At 41.4% G+C, this 18,712-nt stretch overlaps 1 protein-coding gene across 3 annotated transcripts in view; it reads right to left on the minus strand.

Moving 5' to 3' along the window:
- LARGE1 (LARGE xylosyl- and glucuronyltransferase 1) overlaps positions 1-18,712 on the minus strand; it is a 375,539-nt gene that overhangs the window by 326,264 nt on the left and 30,563 nt on the right. Inside the window, exon 2 of one of the 3 annotated variants that reach the window (XM_043542466.1) lies at positions 16,518-16,590. The exons of the other annotated variants lie outside the window; for them this stretch is intronic. The gene's annotated coding sequence lies outside the window, so the exon portion shown is untranslated. The remainder of the gene's footprint in view (positions 1-16,517; positions 16,591-18,712) is intronic. 3 annotated transcript variants of the gene reach the window in all.

The following is an 18,712-nucleotide window of genomic DNA, read 5'->3' on the forward strand; positions in this document are numbered from 1 at the left end:
AGTGTTCTGCTTAATTTCCCTCTATTTGCGCTTCATCTAATCTCCCCTGTGTGTTTACCTGTAATCTAGAAAAAAAAAATCCCATCCTATGAATTCTCTACTTTAACAGAGTTGCTATGGCAACAGCCGTAATTCAGAACTTTAACAACATTTCTAATCGGTGATATTGAGAGGGACAAGTTAGTACCTGCCTTTACAGTATTCAAAAATGTATACTTAATCAGGAAGGATTACTCTTGCAATTCATTTCTGCAAAGAAAACATTTGTGGGTACTCTGCTGCTGTTTGACCTGGTATTCAGATATGACAATGATGGACTGGTTGATGAAAGGACACACACAATGGATAGTCAGATGAACAGACATGCCTTTGGGGGACTGAAAAACAGGAAATGTTACAGTTATTGGGCAAAAGGTCCAATTAAAAGAGCAGTGGAAGGTCCCTCCCTCTCTGGTTTGACCTTCCAAAGCATTCACAATCAGGATTTTGCACAATTTTCAGTGAAGCAAAAACACCCTTGTTTATCCCTTAGCTGCCAGACAAGGGGAATGGGAAAGGATAGTTTTGTGGTGTAGGGAATGAACTGGGACTCAGGGGATCTGGGTTTTCTTCCTGGCTATATCACAGGCCTGCTGTGTGACCCTGGTCCCAAGTCACAATCTCTCTGTTTCAGTTCCCTATCTGTAAAATGGGAATAATAATACTTCCCTTTTCCTACCCTTCGTCTGTCTTGTCTATTTAGATAGGAACAGCCTTTGCCCCAAAGAGCTTACAATGTATTTGTATAGTGCCCAGCACAACAGGGCCGATCTCAGTTGGGGCTTTTAGAAACTATTGTAATACAGTCCATACATAAATAATAACGTTATTTGGAAACTGATTATCCAAAGGAAAAGCACACCTCAGAAATTGAGCTGGGGCACAAGAATTTTATCTATAGAAAAACAAAGATATATATAAAGAAATAACTAAAAGTATTAGTTCTAGCAGATTTACATTAGTGAGAGTGAAATCAGGATTATCTCTGATTCAGCTACACAGTTCTTTTTTAAAAGAGAAAAAAGTTGATCTTGCAACACATCTTTCTTTCAAACACTAATTCTAGCCTTTCAACGGACATTTTACACATATTCCATTAAAGGAAAACTGCAATGTAATTTACAAGATATTTTGATCTTTACAACTAAATACAAATAAGAGTAAATCACTACTGAACCTTCTTCTAAAGTGCTTTAATATCTGGAGGAATAATTAACAATCCAATCGGAAAAATGATATCTTGACAGTTTGATGATAGAGTGTGTAACAAGAATATCTAGAATTTTAATGTTTGAACACACAAGAGTTTTGGAAGGAATATAGATCCTCATGCATTAGGGCTTAAGACAAACTGACTAAAGAGGGGGTGGAGAGAAGCTTTCCCTGTAAGTAGGTAATCCCATAACTGCCTACTGCTTGGTTTCTTGCACCTTCCTTTAAAACATCTGGTAGTGGCTACTCACTGACAAACGACACTGGACTAGAAAGACCACCTCTGATTCAGTATGGCAATTCATATGCTACAATGTGTACGAGCAGGACTAAGGGAATACAGATCTTATTTGAATCCATAACAAATATTTTTTCTTTAAATTGTTATTTTGTTAATGGCAGCACACACACACACACACACCCCACAGCGTTACCAATAAACCTCATTCCTCAGTTGCAGCACCTTCTGCTATTCTAGTCTTGAGCCTCCAGTACAGGTCTGCCAAGACACATCTCAAGCTACAACATCTGCTGTCCCAGTTTTGGGTCTCTCCTGAGCAGCCACAAAACAGCTGGACAATTAGCATGATGGTTTGAGTACACACATTACCTACCAAACTAATTTTCATTTGGGACCCAAGCAAGAGAAAAATCTATAGTATGCTTCAGATATGTTTTCATGGATTGTAACAAGTATGCAGGTCACTCTTCCCTGCCCACACAGTGCAATGGGCACCTATCCAGAGGTAGCAGCTGTACCAAATGACGGGATGAGAGAAAGACTCATGTTTGTTACATACCAATGATTGTTGTGCCAGTTCTTGATAATATTACTCCATAACTGATGCCTGTGAAACTTCTTAAAACAGCACCTCTATCAAGTAATGCAGATACCTTTAAAAAGTTACATTAGAAAATTGTTCTCTGGACTCTAAAATCTGTTTTTAAAATAAAATAATTCAGTACTGTTGTGCAAGATACTAAGAAATGGATTTTTTTTAAAGCCAGTTTATATAAGATCCACACAAAAACAAAGTTTTTTGCTTGTTCTGCAACTAAAAAGCTATTCCCAGATCTTTGCTGAAACCAGTTAGTGATTACTATGTGCAAATAAAGGAATGCATGGCATTAACAAATGGCAACAGTGAATCTGAATGGAATAGACAGGTGACTTAACTGGGGATTTTTCGAAGTAGGCCCTTTAAGAGTGTGTCTTCACCAATGCAACAATCTCCTGCTCAGCAGAGAGACTGCTCTCTGACATCATGGTAAAAATCCAGTTACTGCAGAACTCAAGCTTTACAGAAAAACACATGCACCACATACAGCGTTTGCAAGTGGATTCCATTTTGTATTCCCTTATTTCCATATGGAAGGACTTCAGTTCCTGAGCAGTCAGGTATTCTGTGGGCTGTGAATCATACTTCTCTAAATATATCAGATGGGATTTTGCTTGTTTCTGTCTCATGTGTGTGTGTATTTATTTTTAAACTATACACATGTGTTTACAACCTATATTAAGGAAGTTGTTACCTAATAGCTACATTTACTTTGGGTTATTTTTTACTTTTCATGTTGCCATTCACCACTCCCTTTTATCCCTGTAAGTTGGTGAAGAAAGGTCAGAGAGCACAGAAGCAAATTTGGTATTCTCTCCTGAGCACCATGTTCAAGAGAAAAATGCAACCTACAAGGCAATAAATGGTAACTCATTTTCACTCTGTTAACTTCTGTGGCAGACAGACTAACTTTCCTTATTACATGGCACACAGGTATTTGAGACCTGACGTTAGAAGCAAATCGATCAGAACTAGTTACTTGTTCCACAGGTTGAGATTCCCACAGATGCTTCACTGGAAGAAAGTATATTTTATAGAAAAGCAGAACCATGGGGAAGGGGAGGTATTAGATTCATATTTTATTACTCAAGATTGAGGTTCACTCTTGGGACTAAAAGCAAGTCATCAATTGCACCCACCCATTGTGGGGAAATTGAAATAAACTGCAATCAGTGATGACCCACTACATTAATTGGGGGAATGAGGGAAAGACATATTTAAGGTCAATGATCTAAGTGTCATACCCTTTACACTTACTGTGACAGCATCTTGCTTGTGCTGAAAATAGGTGTGGAATTCATACCAACCAAAGCACAGTGTTCAGTGCATGTGCTTAGTCATGAGGCTTCACCAAGAGGAGAAACAGAAGAACAAGATTTTCCTTTCCAGAATTTAACAAACAAAAACACTCAGTAAATGGTTCTGATGCCATTTCGCTCTGATCCTGCAAACAGTTAAGCACGTGTGTACCTTTTCCCATGTAACAACTCACATGAGTAAAATTATGCATGTGCTTAAGTGTTTGCAGAATCAGGGCCTTAGACAGTCTAAGTATTACTCACAGGCCAAAATTTGCTCTTGTATATTGGCCCTAAAGTAAAAGGCCAGAAAAAGAACCATTTTTAGAGATTTCCCACCATTATTTTGGTATCTCTATAAATGAATAGGTGTCTCAGTGGAAGCTGCAACTGGATACATTTTTCCCCAGCAAGACTTCCAGTCTTTTGACGTAGATTACAACTGAGACAATATTTCTGCTTAGTTTAACTGTGGAATAATCACTTGAAAACTAACCAAACAAAAAAATAGAAATTACCTTCCAGCAACTTTACTGTCCTTACTTTCTCTTGCATGCAAATAGCAAAAGAATTTTCTCAATTGGATTTTACATCAGACTGCCAAAATGACAGCCTCCTCCTTGATTGTTAATTATCTTTTTTTATTATATTTAAAGCACTTACTTTTTTTAAGTGATCTACTCTTCCTTGTAATTAGATGTAATGATTCCAATTGTGTCTATATGACACTGCAGTCTCCTTGTAACCATGAACAAAGATTTTCAAAGGCACAGGAACCTACTTCCTATTGAAAGTCACGGGGAGTTAGGCACCTATGTGGCATCTATAGCTCTGAAAATCTCCCTTGAAGGGAACACAAAAAACAAATGACACTATTCTAGGAACTAAGTTCAAAACCCTATGACTGAATTAGAAAATTGTCATAAAAAAAGAACACCCTAAAAAAATCAAAACAAAAAAAATCCTGACCTGCCTCATTGTAAGTTTCATTTTGGAACATTTTCTCCCTAAATAATCTTCACCCCAAACCAGTTTTGGAGGCTCCTTACCAGGAGGCAAGAGTTGTGTCATTTACCCTCAACACAAAAATAATATTATGAAAAAAACAGTTTACTAAATATACACAACATGCAAGGCCTATTTACATACACACATTGCTGTGTTCTAAAACACAGTGCGTACTATTAGAGGGCTCACATTATTTAACAGGATACTACCCAGGTCCTACATGTAAGGGGACTATTGTCTCCTTACTAAAACTCAGTGGGGGTGTTTTGGTTGGCTAGCTCCCAGTACCAAGGGGAAATCAGGACCCTGAGACTGACAGTTCCCAGGAACAATGGGGAGAGGCCAATGCTCCAGGTCAGCCTGATTGACAGGGCGGACAGGCTAATCAGGGAGTCAGGAGGTCGGGGGGGGGGGGGGGGGGAGTCGTCCTCTGTGTGAGCTGGAATTGCTTGGGTCAGACAGAGTGCGGCCGAGCTAAGGAGAAAGCAGGGGCCCCATGCTGAGCTGGGGAGCAGAGCTGTGCCAGATCCAGACGGGCCAGAAAAGCAGCCCAGGAAGCAGGTCAGTGCTGGGAGCAGAGTCACAGAAGCAGCCCACAGAGCAGACCTGTGCTGGGAGGAGGGCTGCAACAACCAGAGCCAGAGGGGCCAGAGAAGCAGCCCAGGGAGCTGGAGGCAGAGCAGCAGCTGTGCTGAGGCAGAGTGGAGCTGGAGCTGAGACAGAGTGGAGCTGGGGCTGGAGCAGTCCGAAATCGGGTGCGGTGAGCAGCTGGAGAGAACAAGGGGGACCCTGGGCAGTGGGCCCAGCGCAGGGAGATGCCCCCAGCCAAGAAGCCCTACAGGCCAGACTTGGAGGGGAATCGTAACCCCGGCAGGGCGGGAGCGACACTGGGAAGAAGGGTCTTGCCACCTAGAGCGTGTGGCCACCGCCAGAGCAAGTGTCCGACCCGCAGCATCCCTGCAGCACAGCCAGGGCCTGAGAAGGAGGCCTGGGACTTGTGAGGAACAGACTGAACTTCCCTTACATTCCAGAAACGCTGGTTGTGACGTCCCTGTGCCACAGAGTGGGGTTACACGTTTTCCTTTAACCTTTCCCATTTCTTCCTTATTTTTTTAAATTGACTGTTTAATAAATTGTATTTGCTTTGAATTGTATGTAATTATCAGTGGGTCAGGGAAGCAGTGCAGAGAGAGCACCCAGTAATAGGAACACCTTAGCCCCTGCCCGAAGTGACTATGACAAGGTTGGGGGTCGCACACCCCCAGGAATCCTGGGCCCAGCCTTGTCGGGATTACAAGGACTCTGCCACTCCGGAGAGTGGAAGGGGAGCCCTTGAGGTCAGGCAGGCCTCTGGGTAAAGGAAGTGGGAGCGAGGACTCAGATCCTTTCACTAGCCCATTTCACCAGGGTAGCGTATAAGCCAGGAAAGTTTGCCACAATAGCAGGACCATTCCCCTGCTTACATACACACTACAGCAACCCTCTCTCAAAACATTCCTGTGGGACAGGAGAGGAAAGAAAGATACCTCAGAATAGCTGCTGGCTGCCCAATGGCTGATACTTTAAGTCAACGTTCACTCCTGATATGTTCAAGACCACTATCAGAACTACATAACATCCTTTTTGACTCTCTCCCACTAATGCCTTGTATAGACTAGGTTTTTTAGGTCCGGTTGTAACTTGAGTTAGTTGACAACCAATTAACATGCTCAGGCTAGAGTAAACCATTATCAGGAACAAAACGTGTGTCCTGGAATAAGCATTGGTGGAGTGCATCTATACTGGCACATACAAACACGTTAGTTAACTTAAATTAACTGACAGTCAGTTAACTCAAGTTACAACTTGACCAAAATCTCTAGTCTAGGACAAGGCCTAGCAGAAGTATAAAAAAAGTACAAGGCAGCATGACCAGCCACAGAACCACCAAAAAGAAAAGGAGTACTTGTGGCACCTTAGAGACTAACAAATTGATTTGAGCATAAGCTTTCATGAGCTACAGCTCACTTCATCGGATGCATGCAGTGGAAAATACAGTGGGGAGATTTATATACACAGACAACATGAAACAATAGGTGTTACCATACACACTGTAACAAGAGTGATCAGGTAAGGTGAGCCACCAAAATGAGTCTTCTCTGTATGTCATTGCAAATTAGTCCTCCACCCACATATTCATCAGAAGAAACATTTCACATGGAAAACTTCTCAGTTGTTCTTTCCACTACTTTAGAATTTTATGTGGTAGATCAAACTAGGCAACAAACTTGTTGACCCCATCTACATCCATCCTAAAGATGTAATTCTGTCAAGAAATGGTGGAGCCATCATAAACCAGGAGTTCAAAACTCAAATGGCTTGTTCCTGTCACCACAACCTCTCAGTAAAATGACATTCTAATATAATGTCACACCATTTATGATAACATTTAATTTTGTACTGTATAACTTATCATTGAAGACACTCTGATGGCCTCCTGCTCTACAGAGCGAACGTAAAATCTAAAGTTAATAAAAAGGAATTGTAATGTGTGACAGCCTGAGTTACCATCTGCAGACAAGGATATTTGATAGGGATATGGAATAATTTTGTTTTCTGACACACTCCTCTGGTTTTATATACTGTCTACATAAATAACTTGTACCAGAAGTAGTTGTGGTAAACAGCTTCTATAGCGTGTGCACAGACAAAAGTTTCTACAGATATGTTTTGGTCTAAAGTAGATAAAGATGCCTGTTTCAAGGAAAGAACACAGAAAAGGGAGATTATTTATGGTCCAACATAATGAGGGGGATTAGGAGAGAACTATGACTCATCCATTAAACAGGTTTTGCTGCACAGCCCAAAAATTAATTTGAGATTGGATTTAAAATACAGCCAATAAACGTGTGTCTTTGGTTAACACAGGACAAATGTCACACTGCAGCTAAAACAGCCAGGAGGGCGAGAGATCAGGATAAGGAGACCAGGATAAGGAATCTGAAAACACTAGCTCTAGGGAGTTCAAGGAAGGACTTTTTCCAGATATAAAGCTATCATGCGAAGTTATGACCCCCAGGTCCTAACCTGGCAAGCTAGGCTTTGCATAATCTCTAGCCTCAGCGAAGTTTACTCGGTTTAACTTCTACTTTTCTTGAATTTCCTATCTATTACATAATAAAGATTGCTTTCTTTAAAATAATCTTGGTTTATGGACTGTTACTGATGGAGCTTGACAAATGCATTCTCCCACTCACCAGCTGTGGGTATGAAACTTTGCCTGGAAAATGGAATGGTATATTTGTCACTTTCTGCAGAATTCTAAGCTTTCATTTAAAAAGACCCTCAGATCAAATAGTTGCCAAGGCATCCTCCTGAATGTGATCTAGTGCAAAGGCTGTCCTCCTGAGGGTGCAGACAGACAGCCTGGAACAGAACAGGCTAAACTGCCCCTCAGAAGGGGAACCTAGCTGTACCCCCTCAAATCTGGTAAATGCTGAGAACTTCCAGAAGGTGACAATCTCCCTGTCTACCTCCCAAACTCTTCTGTGCACTTGGAACTCTGATGGTGAAAGTAAGATAAACCTTTTGGTTAATGAGTGGGCTACTGGGATGATTCATCAAGGGAGGATTACTGGAGCAGGCACTTTGGGCCTCTGCAATGAGAAAGAAAATGAACTTCAACACCTGTGTAAGCGATAAGAGGGGTGAAAGGTATCTGGCCTAGAATATTCTGTCAAAGGCAGTGCACAAAGGTGTCCCAGTCCCAAAAGCTTCTGCAGTCAGAGGGGACATGGGGAAAGCCTGAGGATCAAAAGGGGTAAGTGACCTGGTGACACACCTAATTTCTTCAGTTAGGACACCACAATTCTGCAGTTTAACTCTAGGAACCTCCCACGCTGAGGTGTAAAATTCTGTATCCCCTCACCACTGCCTTGGGTCATCCTGCGTCCAATTAAATCCTCTCTTCAAATACCATGCACTGCTTAAAATCAGTGTCATTCCTGCTCATGTTGTAATAAGCTTAGCAAGGCACTATCTATACAGATAATTCCTTTCATTTCATTTTGGCTGACCAAAGAAGAAGAGACCTGACTGTATCATGCATTTCAAAACAGTCATTTTACTACAAAGATCGATATAACAGGATAGATGGCAGACAATGGAGCTCCTTGTTTTATTTTAAGATAAACACTCACAACGCCGCTTAGTCTAGCAACTGATATAGTGAAACATTTTGTTTGGTTTCTTCTGGGGAGGGGAAAATATGAGTGTATTTTAGTGCTCACAGAAGTGAGGGATTGATAGCATAGTTCAGAAAGGTGCTGTGCAAGTTTCTCCACACGCAGCTCTCTCAGCACACTTTAATAATGACTTGTGACTCATGCCTGTCAGCAGAAAACACTTTCCCTGTTACAGAGTTGCCAAGCCTCTTGTATTTAGCAGCACCTCTCCCCTACCTTCCTCCAAAGCAGAGTTATTTTGCCCTATCCACAGTCTTGTAGAGATAAAGCTTTATCCCTAAAGTCTTTGCACACTCTGCCTTGATCTACAGAATACAATTCTGTCAGCCACACTTCCAGTATGGACAAGAAATGCTGCAGAGGGACTTATGTCAGTGAAGGCAGATCATGCACAGGCTCTTCCAGGGCTGGAGAGGAGCTACCCATGGCAGAAAAAGCAGGGCTGGGGAGGGGCTGGGGAGAGAAGGACAAGAGTGGCGATAAGGAAATAGGGGTAGGGTAGGAAAGGCAAATGTGATGGAAACAGCCCTTTAATGATGGGGAGAGAAATTGAAGTGGGAAAAGGGCGGAGAGCTAGGAGAGGTTTACCGGGGAAAGAGACGAAAACACCTCTGTAGGATAAAGGAAAAGTAGTATACAGGAAAAGAAATGGAAAAATGGAATAATCCATAGGATAAATACTAACAGGGGAAGGTGGAAACAAGGCCACCCTTGGTCTATTTAATAGTACACACTATCGTGGTGTGTAGTTTTCCTAAGAGAACAGCTTGTGTGTGATAATTGCACAGCAACAGAATCAGCATGATCATTGACCTGTTTGATTAAAGGGACATCATTAACTTAATCATGTGTTATAAACAAAATTTACCTAGGTTCTTAATCAGCCTTAGATTCATAAAAGTGAGCACTTTAAAAATCCATTGTGTGTGTCACCAACTATATGCTGTCTGTTTTTTGCCCTTCTGTCAGGTTGGGCAATGAACACCAATGAAATCAGCTTCACTTTCATGTTCTTATGGCTGCAACATTTGGATTTCAGATACTTCACAGTGATATTATTTTGTTTTGTTTTCCTTTAAACTAAACCCAACAACATGACAATTTTTACACATCTCTACAAAAACAAGTTTTTACAACATTTAAATTCCGGGTCATATTTAAGCTGACACTTTCCCATTAACGACTGAAGCAGACAAGATGTGAAGAGGTGTTCTATCCAATTCCCCTGGAATAAATTTGGCTGTGATCTGTGGTTTCTAGGTTGGGGAAGGGCACAAGCGCTAACAACAGTTTGCTGTTTGCCTGCCTGCCATACTACTATCTAGTTTCTGGCACATGGGGAGGGAGTGGAAATTACCAACGGGAACAAAACTTATCTCCTGCTCTACAGGAAAAAAACAGCACAACACATCCCCAACAAATTAAGCCAGTAGAAACTGAGAGGCTGAGATTTAAAGGTAGGACATTCAAAGGTACCTAGGAGAGTAAGGAACATAAGTCCCAGTTTCAATAGACTCAAGCTCTTTAAGTTATTTAGACTTTGTCTTCGTTGCCCCCCAAAAGGTGTTTTTACAGACAGTTAAATAAGGCATATTAGTTATCCTGATGTAAAACCCTGGTGGAAACAAGGCTCTGTAGCTTTTACCTTGATGTAGCTAGGCAAGGTCAACCCCAAGTGGGGGTTATAATGTTGATCATGACTGGCAACCCTGCAAATTACCTGCACCTTGTCTCCATGTATATTTAACACTGAGATAACTAATGCATGTTTGTTTTCCAGAGAGATAACTAATCTTTTTTTTTTTTTTTTTTTTTTTTTCGCAGTGAAGGCATAGCCTTAGAGATTTTCAGAAACATCTAACATGAGAAATCTGCAGCAGGAGAACTGGTATCCCTCAACTAGCATTAAACAAGCTGTTGCACTCCCACCAGACAATGCAGAAATATAAAAGTACACATGGACTCACCTCTGCTTTCAGAAAAAAGCTCCCACATTCACCCATACCTGTTTTAGGATCACACAAACAACTCTGCAAGGAGCATCTCACTGCCACACTCAAATTGTCCAGCTCTCAAGCACAGTCTTATAAATCAAGGCATATAATAGTATGCATTCAAGCCCTCTCTAAATGGCCTGAGTTCACATTTTTGGGTTATTTCCACTCCACCCAAAAAAAGTTTTTGGCTTAGTTATGGGTATTTCTTTTTTTAAACTTGCTGGTAATAATAACACACTATGTAAGCACCACTAGATTAGCTCAGCAGCTCTTCCCCATGCTAATAACTTACACTGTATTCTGACACAGTTAATTTGTATGGTGTATTCTAGTTAGGGTGACCAGATAGCAAATGTAAAAAAATTGGGACGGGGGTGGGGAGTACTAGGTGCCTATATAAGAAAAAGCCCCCAAAATCAGGACTGTCCCTATAAAATTGGGATATCTTGTCACCCTAATTCTAATTGGTAGAAAGTGAAACTCCACGGTTATGCTACAGCAAGGAGAAGATTCTGGGTTAAAACAATCCTGACCAATCAGAAGCTTAGTATTCTAGCTATATGTAAAAGTAGAGAATGTTTAAGGGAGGAAGGGGAGAAAGAATCAGATAATTAATCCAACACAGTTTTGGCAAAGAACAGAGGTAAAATGTCCTCAGGTTATTATACGTGCTGAAGGCAGTGACACCTAGAGTAAAGGTTGCATTACACTTTCCATTTTAAGGTCCTATTTAAAGCTGCTTATAAACTTTCCAAACTTTAACTGTTTGGGCTGAGGTTTTTTCATGCTGGATGTCTCCCTCAGGTGGAATTAAATAAAAAAAAATACCAAAAATAGTTCAGACTTTTCGCAGAAGAGGCTACAGAAAAATATGTTGTTTTCCCCTATTCTGAAATTCTTTAAAATGTTTCATTAAAAACCCCTTGTGCCTCCTTCATGCTTTGGAACGGGGACTTGAAATTTGGCAGAATTTGTGTTGAACGGGGGAAGCCAGGTGCACGTTTTGATTTACAACAGAACGTCAGATTTACGAACACCCCAGGAATGGAGGTTATTCGCGCCTCTGAAATGTTCGTAACTCTGAACAGAATGTTATGATTATTAATTCAAAAGTTTACAACTGAACATTGACTTAATACAGCTTTGAAACTTTACTATGTAGAAGAAAAATGCTGCTTTCCCTTTTGTTTTAGTAGTTTTCATTTAACACAGTACTGTATTTGCTTTCCCCCCGACCTCTACTGCCTCCTTATTGTGTACTTCCAGTTCCAAATGAGGTGTGTGGTTGACTGGTCAGTTTGTAACTCTGGAGATTCTACTGTACCATCAAGAAAATCTAAACAAAATATTTCATTTTTGGGTCAGCATGACATTAATCTCTTTCCACCAGAGCTGCCACAGTTCCTCATGCCCCCATTTTCTGCTTTTGGCTGGGTTCCCTCGCTAGACTTCATCTCCCGTGATGTACTGCAATCACCTCTCGAGTACAGAACTGCATCACAGAAGTCACATGACGACAGTGCATCAAGGGAGATACAGTCTGGCCAGAGAACCTGGCCCACAGAAGAGAATGGGGCATGAGGCACCTGGACTATAGCTCTCAAAAGGCACCATAGTAGTTCAGAGAGAGAGAGATTAATGTAGCACTGGCAACACAAAATATTTCAATTTGGGAAAGCAGAAATGATCCTTTTTGATTGAAATCAAAATCAAAATTTTTCAGAACTTTCTGTTCTGTGAAAGATTTTGATATTTTGACTTTTTGGGATGAAAACAAATTTCAAAATATCGGAATTTCCTGTGGGATTTTTAACTAGTTCTAATTATAATGCGTACACACAAGGGGTCCAAATTAAGGTTGCACAAGCAATCTTCAGATTGGCATATCCCAATTTTGAGTACTTAACTGTGCAACCTTAATGTTCTTTTAATGTAGTTTTTAATATGTAATATATTTCTAAGCTGCCTATCAGTTTGGTATTGAAGCATCATTATCCTTAGTGTTTCTATGTTAGTGGGAGCATAATTAATAATTTGTAGGGCTGTCAAGTGATTCAAAAAATTAATCACAATTGTGAGATTAAAAAAATTAATCACGATTAATCAGAGTTTTAATTGCACTGTTAAACAATAATAGATTACCATTTATTTAAATATTTTTGGATGTTTTCAATATTTTCAAATACACCTCTACCCCGATATAACGCGGTCCGCAGGAGCCAAAAAAATCTGACCATGTTATATGTGAAATCTCGTTATATCGAACTTGTTTTAGGCCCCCTACTCCTCGTCTCCTGACCGCCCCCTCCAGAGACCCCCCCCGATCACCCCCAGGACCTCACCCCCTACCCAACCCCCCTGCTCCCTGTCCCCTGACTGCCCCGACCCCTGTCCACACCCCTGCCCCTTGACAGGCACTCACTGGCAGCGGAGCACCGTGGCCCCAGCCTGCTCCACTCCGTCAGCTCCCAGCCGCGGTGCTCCGCTTCCCACCACCGGTGAGTGCGGGGAGGTTGGGGAAAGGACGCCCCCCGCACTCGCCGGCAGCGGGAAGTGGAGCGGGCTGGGGCCAGGGTGAGTGCGGGGGGATCCCTTCCCCCAAGCCCCCTCCCCCAAGCGACGCCGCTGTGGCGAGGGAAGCGGAGCGGCCTGCTCCCGACCCCCCGCTAATCACCCGGGCCACTCTGGGCCTGCAGGGACCCCAAAAGTGCCCTCCCACAGCTCCTGCCTCCCAGACCCTGGGGCAGGGGGGAGGCCTGTTTACCGCGTTGTATGCAACCCGTGTTATATCGGGTCGCGTTATATCAGGGTAGAGGTGTATATTGATTTCAATAACAACACAGAATACAAAGTATACAGTGCTCAGTTTATATTATTTTTTATTGCAAACGTTTGCACCATAAAAGATAAACAAATGAAATAGTATTTCAATTCACCTCATACCATTAATGTAGTGCAATCGCTTTATCATGAAAGTTGAACTTACAAATGTAGTATTATTTTTACATAACTCCCTTCAGCTGAGGGAGCCTTTGTTTGCAAGGGAGGGTGGATTTTTACCTCAGGGGCTCAGCATGCAGCAGGGGAGGAGAGGCTGGTGCAGGGAGGCTGAGCTCACCAGGCCCCTGTTCTCTATGGCAGTGTTTCTCAAACTTTTTGTGCTGGCAACCCCACTTGGACTTTAAAAAAATTGTGACCCTCCCCCACTAGAAAAAATTGTGACCCCCCCTCCCCTTCCCATCTTCAGCCCTGCAGGGCTCAGGGCTTCAGGGCACCGGGTGCAAGGCTTGGGGAATGGGGCTCAGGGTTTCAGCCCCTCCTCAGGGCACAGGCCTCTGGAGCTGCCGCTTCAGCCCTCCACCGCTGATGCTGCCCTCCTCGCCCAGAGGTATGCAAGTAATGCATTAATTTTGTTTTCAATTCATTAGGGCTGTCAAGCGATTAAAAAGATTAATCGCTGCAATTAATCGCACTGTTAAACAATAATAGAATACCAATTATTTTTTAAAAATTTTGATGTTTTTCTACATTTTCAAATATATTGTTTTCAAATACAACACAGAATACAAAGTGTACAGTGCTCACTTTATATTTATTTTTGATTACCAATATTTGCACTGTAAAAAAAAATAGTATTTTTCAATTCACCTAATACAAGTACTGTAGTGCAATCTTTTTATCATGAAGGTTGAAATTACAAATGTAGAATTATGTACAAAAAAACTGCCTTAAAAAATAAAACAATGTAAAATTTTAGAGGCTGCAAGTCCTCTCAGTCCTACTTCTTGGTCAGCCAATCGCTCAGACAAACAAGTTTGTTTAAGTTTGCAGGAGATAATGCTGCCTGTTTCTTGTTTACAATGTCACCTGAAAGTGAGAACAGGTGTATTCATGGCACTGTTGTAGCCAGCGTCGCAAGATATTTATGTGCCAGATGCGCTAAAGATTCATATGTCCCTTCATGCTTCAACCACCATTCTAGGGGACATGCGTCCATGCTGATGACGGGTTCTGCTCGATAACAATCAAAAATAGTGCAGACTGACACATGTTCATTTTCATTATTTTAGTCAGATGCCACCAGCAGAAGGTTGATTTTCTTTTTTGGTGGTTCGGATTCTGTAGTTTCCCTATCGGGGAACATCGTAGCTCTTTTAAGACTTCTGAAAGTATGCTCCACACCTCGTCCCTCTCAGATTTTAGAAGGCACTTCAGATTCTTAAACCTTGGGTTGAGTGGTGTAGCTATCTTTAGAAATCTCACATTGTTACCTTCTTTGCATTTTGTGAAATCTGCAGTGAAAGTGTTCTTAAAATGAACAACATATGCTGGGTCATCATCCGAGACTGCTAGAACATGAAGTATATGGCAGAATGAGGGTAAAAGAGTAAGGGACATACAGTTCTCCCCCAATGAGTTCAGTCACAAATTTAATTAACACATTATTTTTTTAACAAGCATCATCAGCATGGAAGCATGTCCTTTGGAATGGTGGCCAAAGCATGAAGGAGCATATGAATGTTTAGCATATCTGGCACGTAAATACCTTGCAATGCCGGCTACAGAAGTGCCTTGTAAATGCCTGTTCCCACTTTCTGGTGACGTTGTAAGAAAGAAGAGGGCAGCATTATCTCGTGTAAATGTAAACCAAACTTGTTTGTCTTAGCGATTGGCTGGACAAGAAGTAGGACTGAGTTGACTTGTAGGCTCTGAAGTTTTATATTGTTTTGTTTTTGAGTGCAGTTATGTAACAAAAAAAAGTTGGCATTGGTCAGTTGCACTTTCATGACAAAGAGATTGTACTACAGTACTGGTATGAGGTGAACTGAAAAATACTATTTCTTTTGTTTATCATTTTTACAGTGCAAATATTTGTAATCAAAATAATATATGCTTTGATTTCCATCACAATACAGAATAGAATGTATATGAAAATGTAGAAAAACATCCAAATATTTAATAAATTTCAGTTGGTATTCTATTGTTTAACAGTGCAATTAAAACTGTGATTAATCGCAATTAATTTTTTTAATCGTGATTAATTTTTTTTTAGTTAATTGCATGAGTTAACTGCAATTAATCTCAGGCATTAACTGCGATTAATTGACAGCCATAATAATTTGTAATTCAGTAATGCACAGAAGCTCCATTTAAGATTAAGGTCCCATTATGGTAGGTGCTGTACAAACACTGAAAAACAAAGAGTACTTCATTTATAATCTTTGAGAGAGTCTGGTAGTGCTGGAAAGTAGGATCCTATGGATCAGTTAGTTCAGGCAAACAGTTCAATGCAAAGAACATTTCCACACTGAACAGCCAGCTCAGCCCCCAACTGGACAGACCATTCTGCATCACCATATTGTTTTTATTAGCATGGACTGGTAGCAGTGTTTAAGAAGCTGAATTTTCTCTTCATTTAAAATCTCAAGTCGAAATGGAAGCTGAATCTAGGAGCTAAAGTCGGTGTTTCATTCACTAACCTTTCTCAGCCCACTAGGGGTTAGAACTTTTGATCTTGTGACTGATTACTGATTTGTATGCCAGTTCTGTACGTAAAACAAATGTTATTACTTCACTGCTCATGCTGACAGCTCCAATGAATAGTTAAAAAAAACCAATACTTGGCAGGGAAAGCATGCTGGCCGAACAAACTAATGCAGCAGTCTATTAGCCCTTTTGCTCTTGAGTTGGCAAGTCCAGTCTGGGTCAGTATTTTCAAACCTGAATGGCTTAAGGGAAAAAAGTGCATTCGAAAAAGTTGCTGATTGTTTCTCAACAATGATCTCTATGCCGATTTACACCAGCTGAGAATCTGACCCACCATCAGTAAGAACCATTCACCTAATAAATATCTGTATTTCAACTTTGACTTGTTAATTAAATACCCATAGCCAAGGGTACCTCTTGCTGTATGAGCCAGGAAGCGTATCATCTCCTGTGATATGGACTATCCCTGGAGTGGCATGGCTGAGATCTGTGAAACAGAACACCACTGCTGAAAATAAGATGACACTTGTACCACAAGAGAGATCCCTCAGAGTATTTTTGGTTTGGTTCCAGGGTGGTTAGTCTGTTTTATAGGGGAAATAATCTCTCCATAAAGTTAAAAATGCACAGCCGAGAAAGACTAAAGGGAGATTCTGATAACAGTGAGAAGCTGAAGTGGCTAGATCTAGCTTAGAAGATCAGCACTGCAAAAGCTTCTCCATACTAGACTACCAACTATGGCCATTTCTAGGATACAGCATTTGGAATGCCAAAAATGTACTGTTTCAGAGTAGTGAGCTGTAGCTCACGAAAGCTTATGCTCAAATAAATTTGTTAGTCTCTAAGGTGCCACAAGTACTCCTTTTCTTTTTGCAAAAATGTACTGTGTACCGTAAGCACTGGCCCACCCTGCACAGATGACAAAAAGGAGAGGATTCTTGCAAACTGTCAGACTGTGCGCGTCGGAAAAAAATCTTTAGGATAGACAGGGGAAGGAACCCATAGGGTAGACCTCTCCAAAGCCAGCGCAGGGAGGAAAAACACCTTTTGATGCTGCCTCAGATTTACAGGAGTCAAGAGAGCTAGGAAGCCCCGGTGCTTTTACTAGACCTGGGAAGCCCTCTATAAAACATAAGAATGGCAATACTGGGTCAGACCAAAGGTCCATCCAACCCAGTATCCCGTCTTCCGAAAGCGGCCAATGCCAGGTGCATTTTAGTCCTAAAGTTTCCTACGTTACATGCAGGTTTGGTTGCCCCCCTCACTGTTGTTGTAGAAAACTATTTATGTTAGAAATAAAGAAACCTGAGGCTAGAAAGAGAGAGTCCCTGACATGAAAGGAATCAGTGCCAGAGCACTTTAAGTTTCTAGCATGGGTAATTTTTAAAAAAAAAAAATTTCCCATTCCTTATTTTGGGTCTGTCCCACATTTGGTCTTGTCAACTTGACAGTGGCAGATAACCGGGCCCTGAGTTTTCAGTTATAGGCTGACTGTCCAAATGTTACATGATTTGGGAAAAACATTTTGACTTTTCTGGTTGAAACAATGGAGTTGCAAATGTCACTGTAGTAAGTGGTTCTTCATTTATTTGTATTACAGTCACACCTAGAGGCCGCAACCGAGAGACGAGTCCTAGTGTGCTAGGCACAGTACATACATAAGAACGTAGGAACGGCCATACTGGGTCAGACCAAAGGACCTTCTAGCCCAGTATCCTGTCTTCTGACAGTGGCCGATGCCAGATGTCCCAGAGGGAATGAACAGAACAGGTAATAATCAAGTGATCCATCTCCTGTCTCCCATTCCCAGCTTCTGGCAAACAGAGGCTAGGGAAACCAGCCCTGCCTATCCTGGCTAATAGCCATTGATGGACCTATCCTCCCTGAACTTATCTAGTTCTTTTTTGAACCCTGTTGTAGTCTTCACGTTCACAACATCCTCTGATAAGCAGTTCCACAGGTTGACGGTGCAGTGTGAAAAAATACTTCCTTTCGTTCGTTTTAAACCTGCTGCCTATTAATTTCATTTGGTGACGCCTAGTTCTTGTGTTATGAGAAGGAGTAAACAACATTTCCTTATTTACTCTCTCCACATCAGTCATGATTTTATAGACCTCTATCATATCCCCCCTTAGTCATCTCTTTTCCAAGCTGAAAAGTCCCAGTCTTATTAATCTCTCCTCGTATGGCAGCCGTTCCATACCCCTAATCATTTTTGTCACCCTTTTCTGAACCTTTTCCAATTCCAATGTATCATTTTTTAAGATGTGGTGACCACATCTGCACGCAGTATTCAGGCTGTGGGCATACCATGGATTTATATAGCCGCAATATGATATTTTCTGTCTTATTATCTATCCCTTTCTTAATGATTCCCAACATTCTGTTCGCTTTTTTGACAGCCACTGCACGAGTGGATGTTTTCAGAGAACTATCCACAATGACTCCAAGATCTCTTTCTTGAGTGGTAACAGCCAATTTACAGTTGGGATGTTTTCCAATGTGCATTACTTTGCATTTATCAACACTGAATTTCATCTGCCATTTTGTTGTTCAGTCACTCAGTTTTGAGAGATCTTTTTGTAGCTCTTCGCAGTCTGCCTGGGACT

The sequence above is a fragment of the Chelonia mydas genome, chromosome 1 (genome assembly GCF_015237465.2).
Source record: "Chelonia mydas isolate rCheMyd1 chromosome 1, rCheMyd1.pri.v2, whole genome shotgun sequence".
NCBI classification, from domain to species: Eukaryota; Metazoa; Chordata; order Testudines; family Cheloniidae; genus Chelonia; species Chelonia mydas.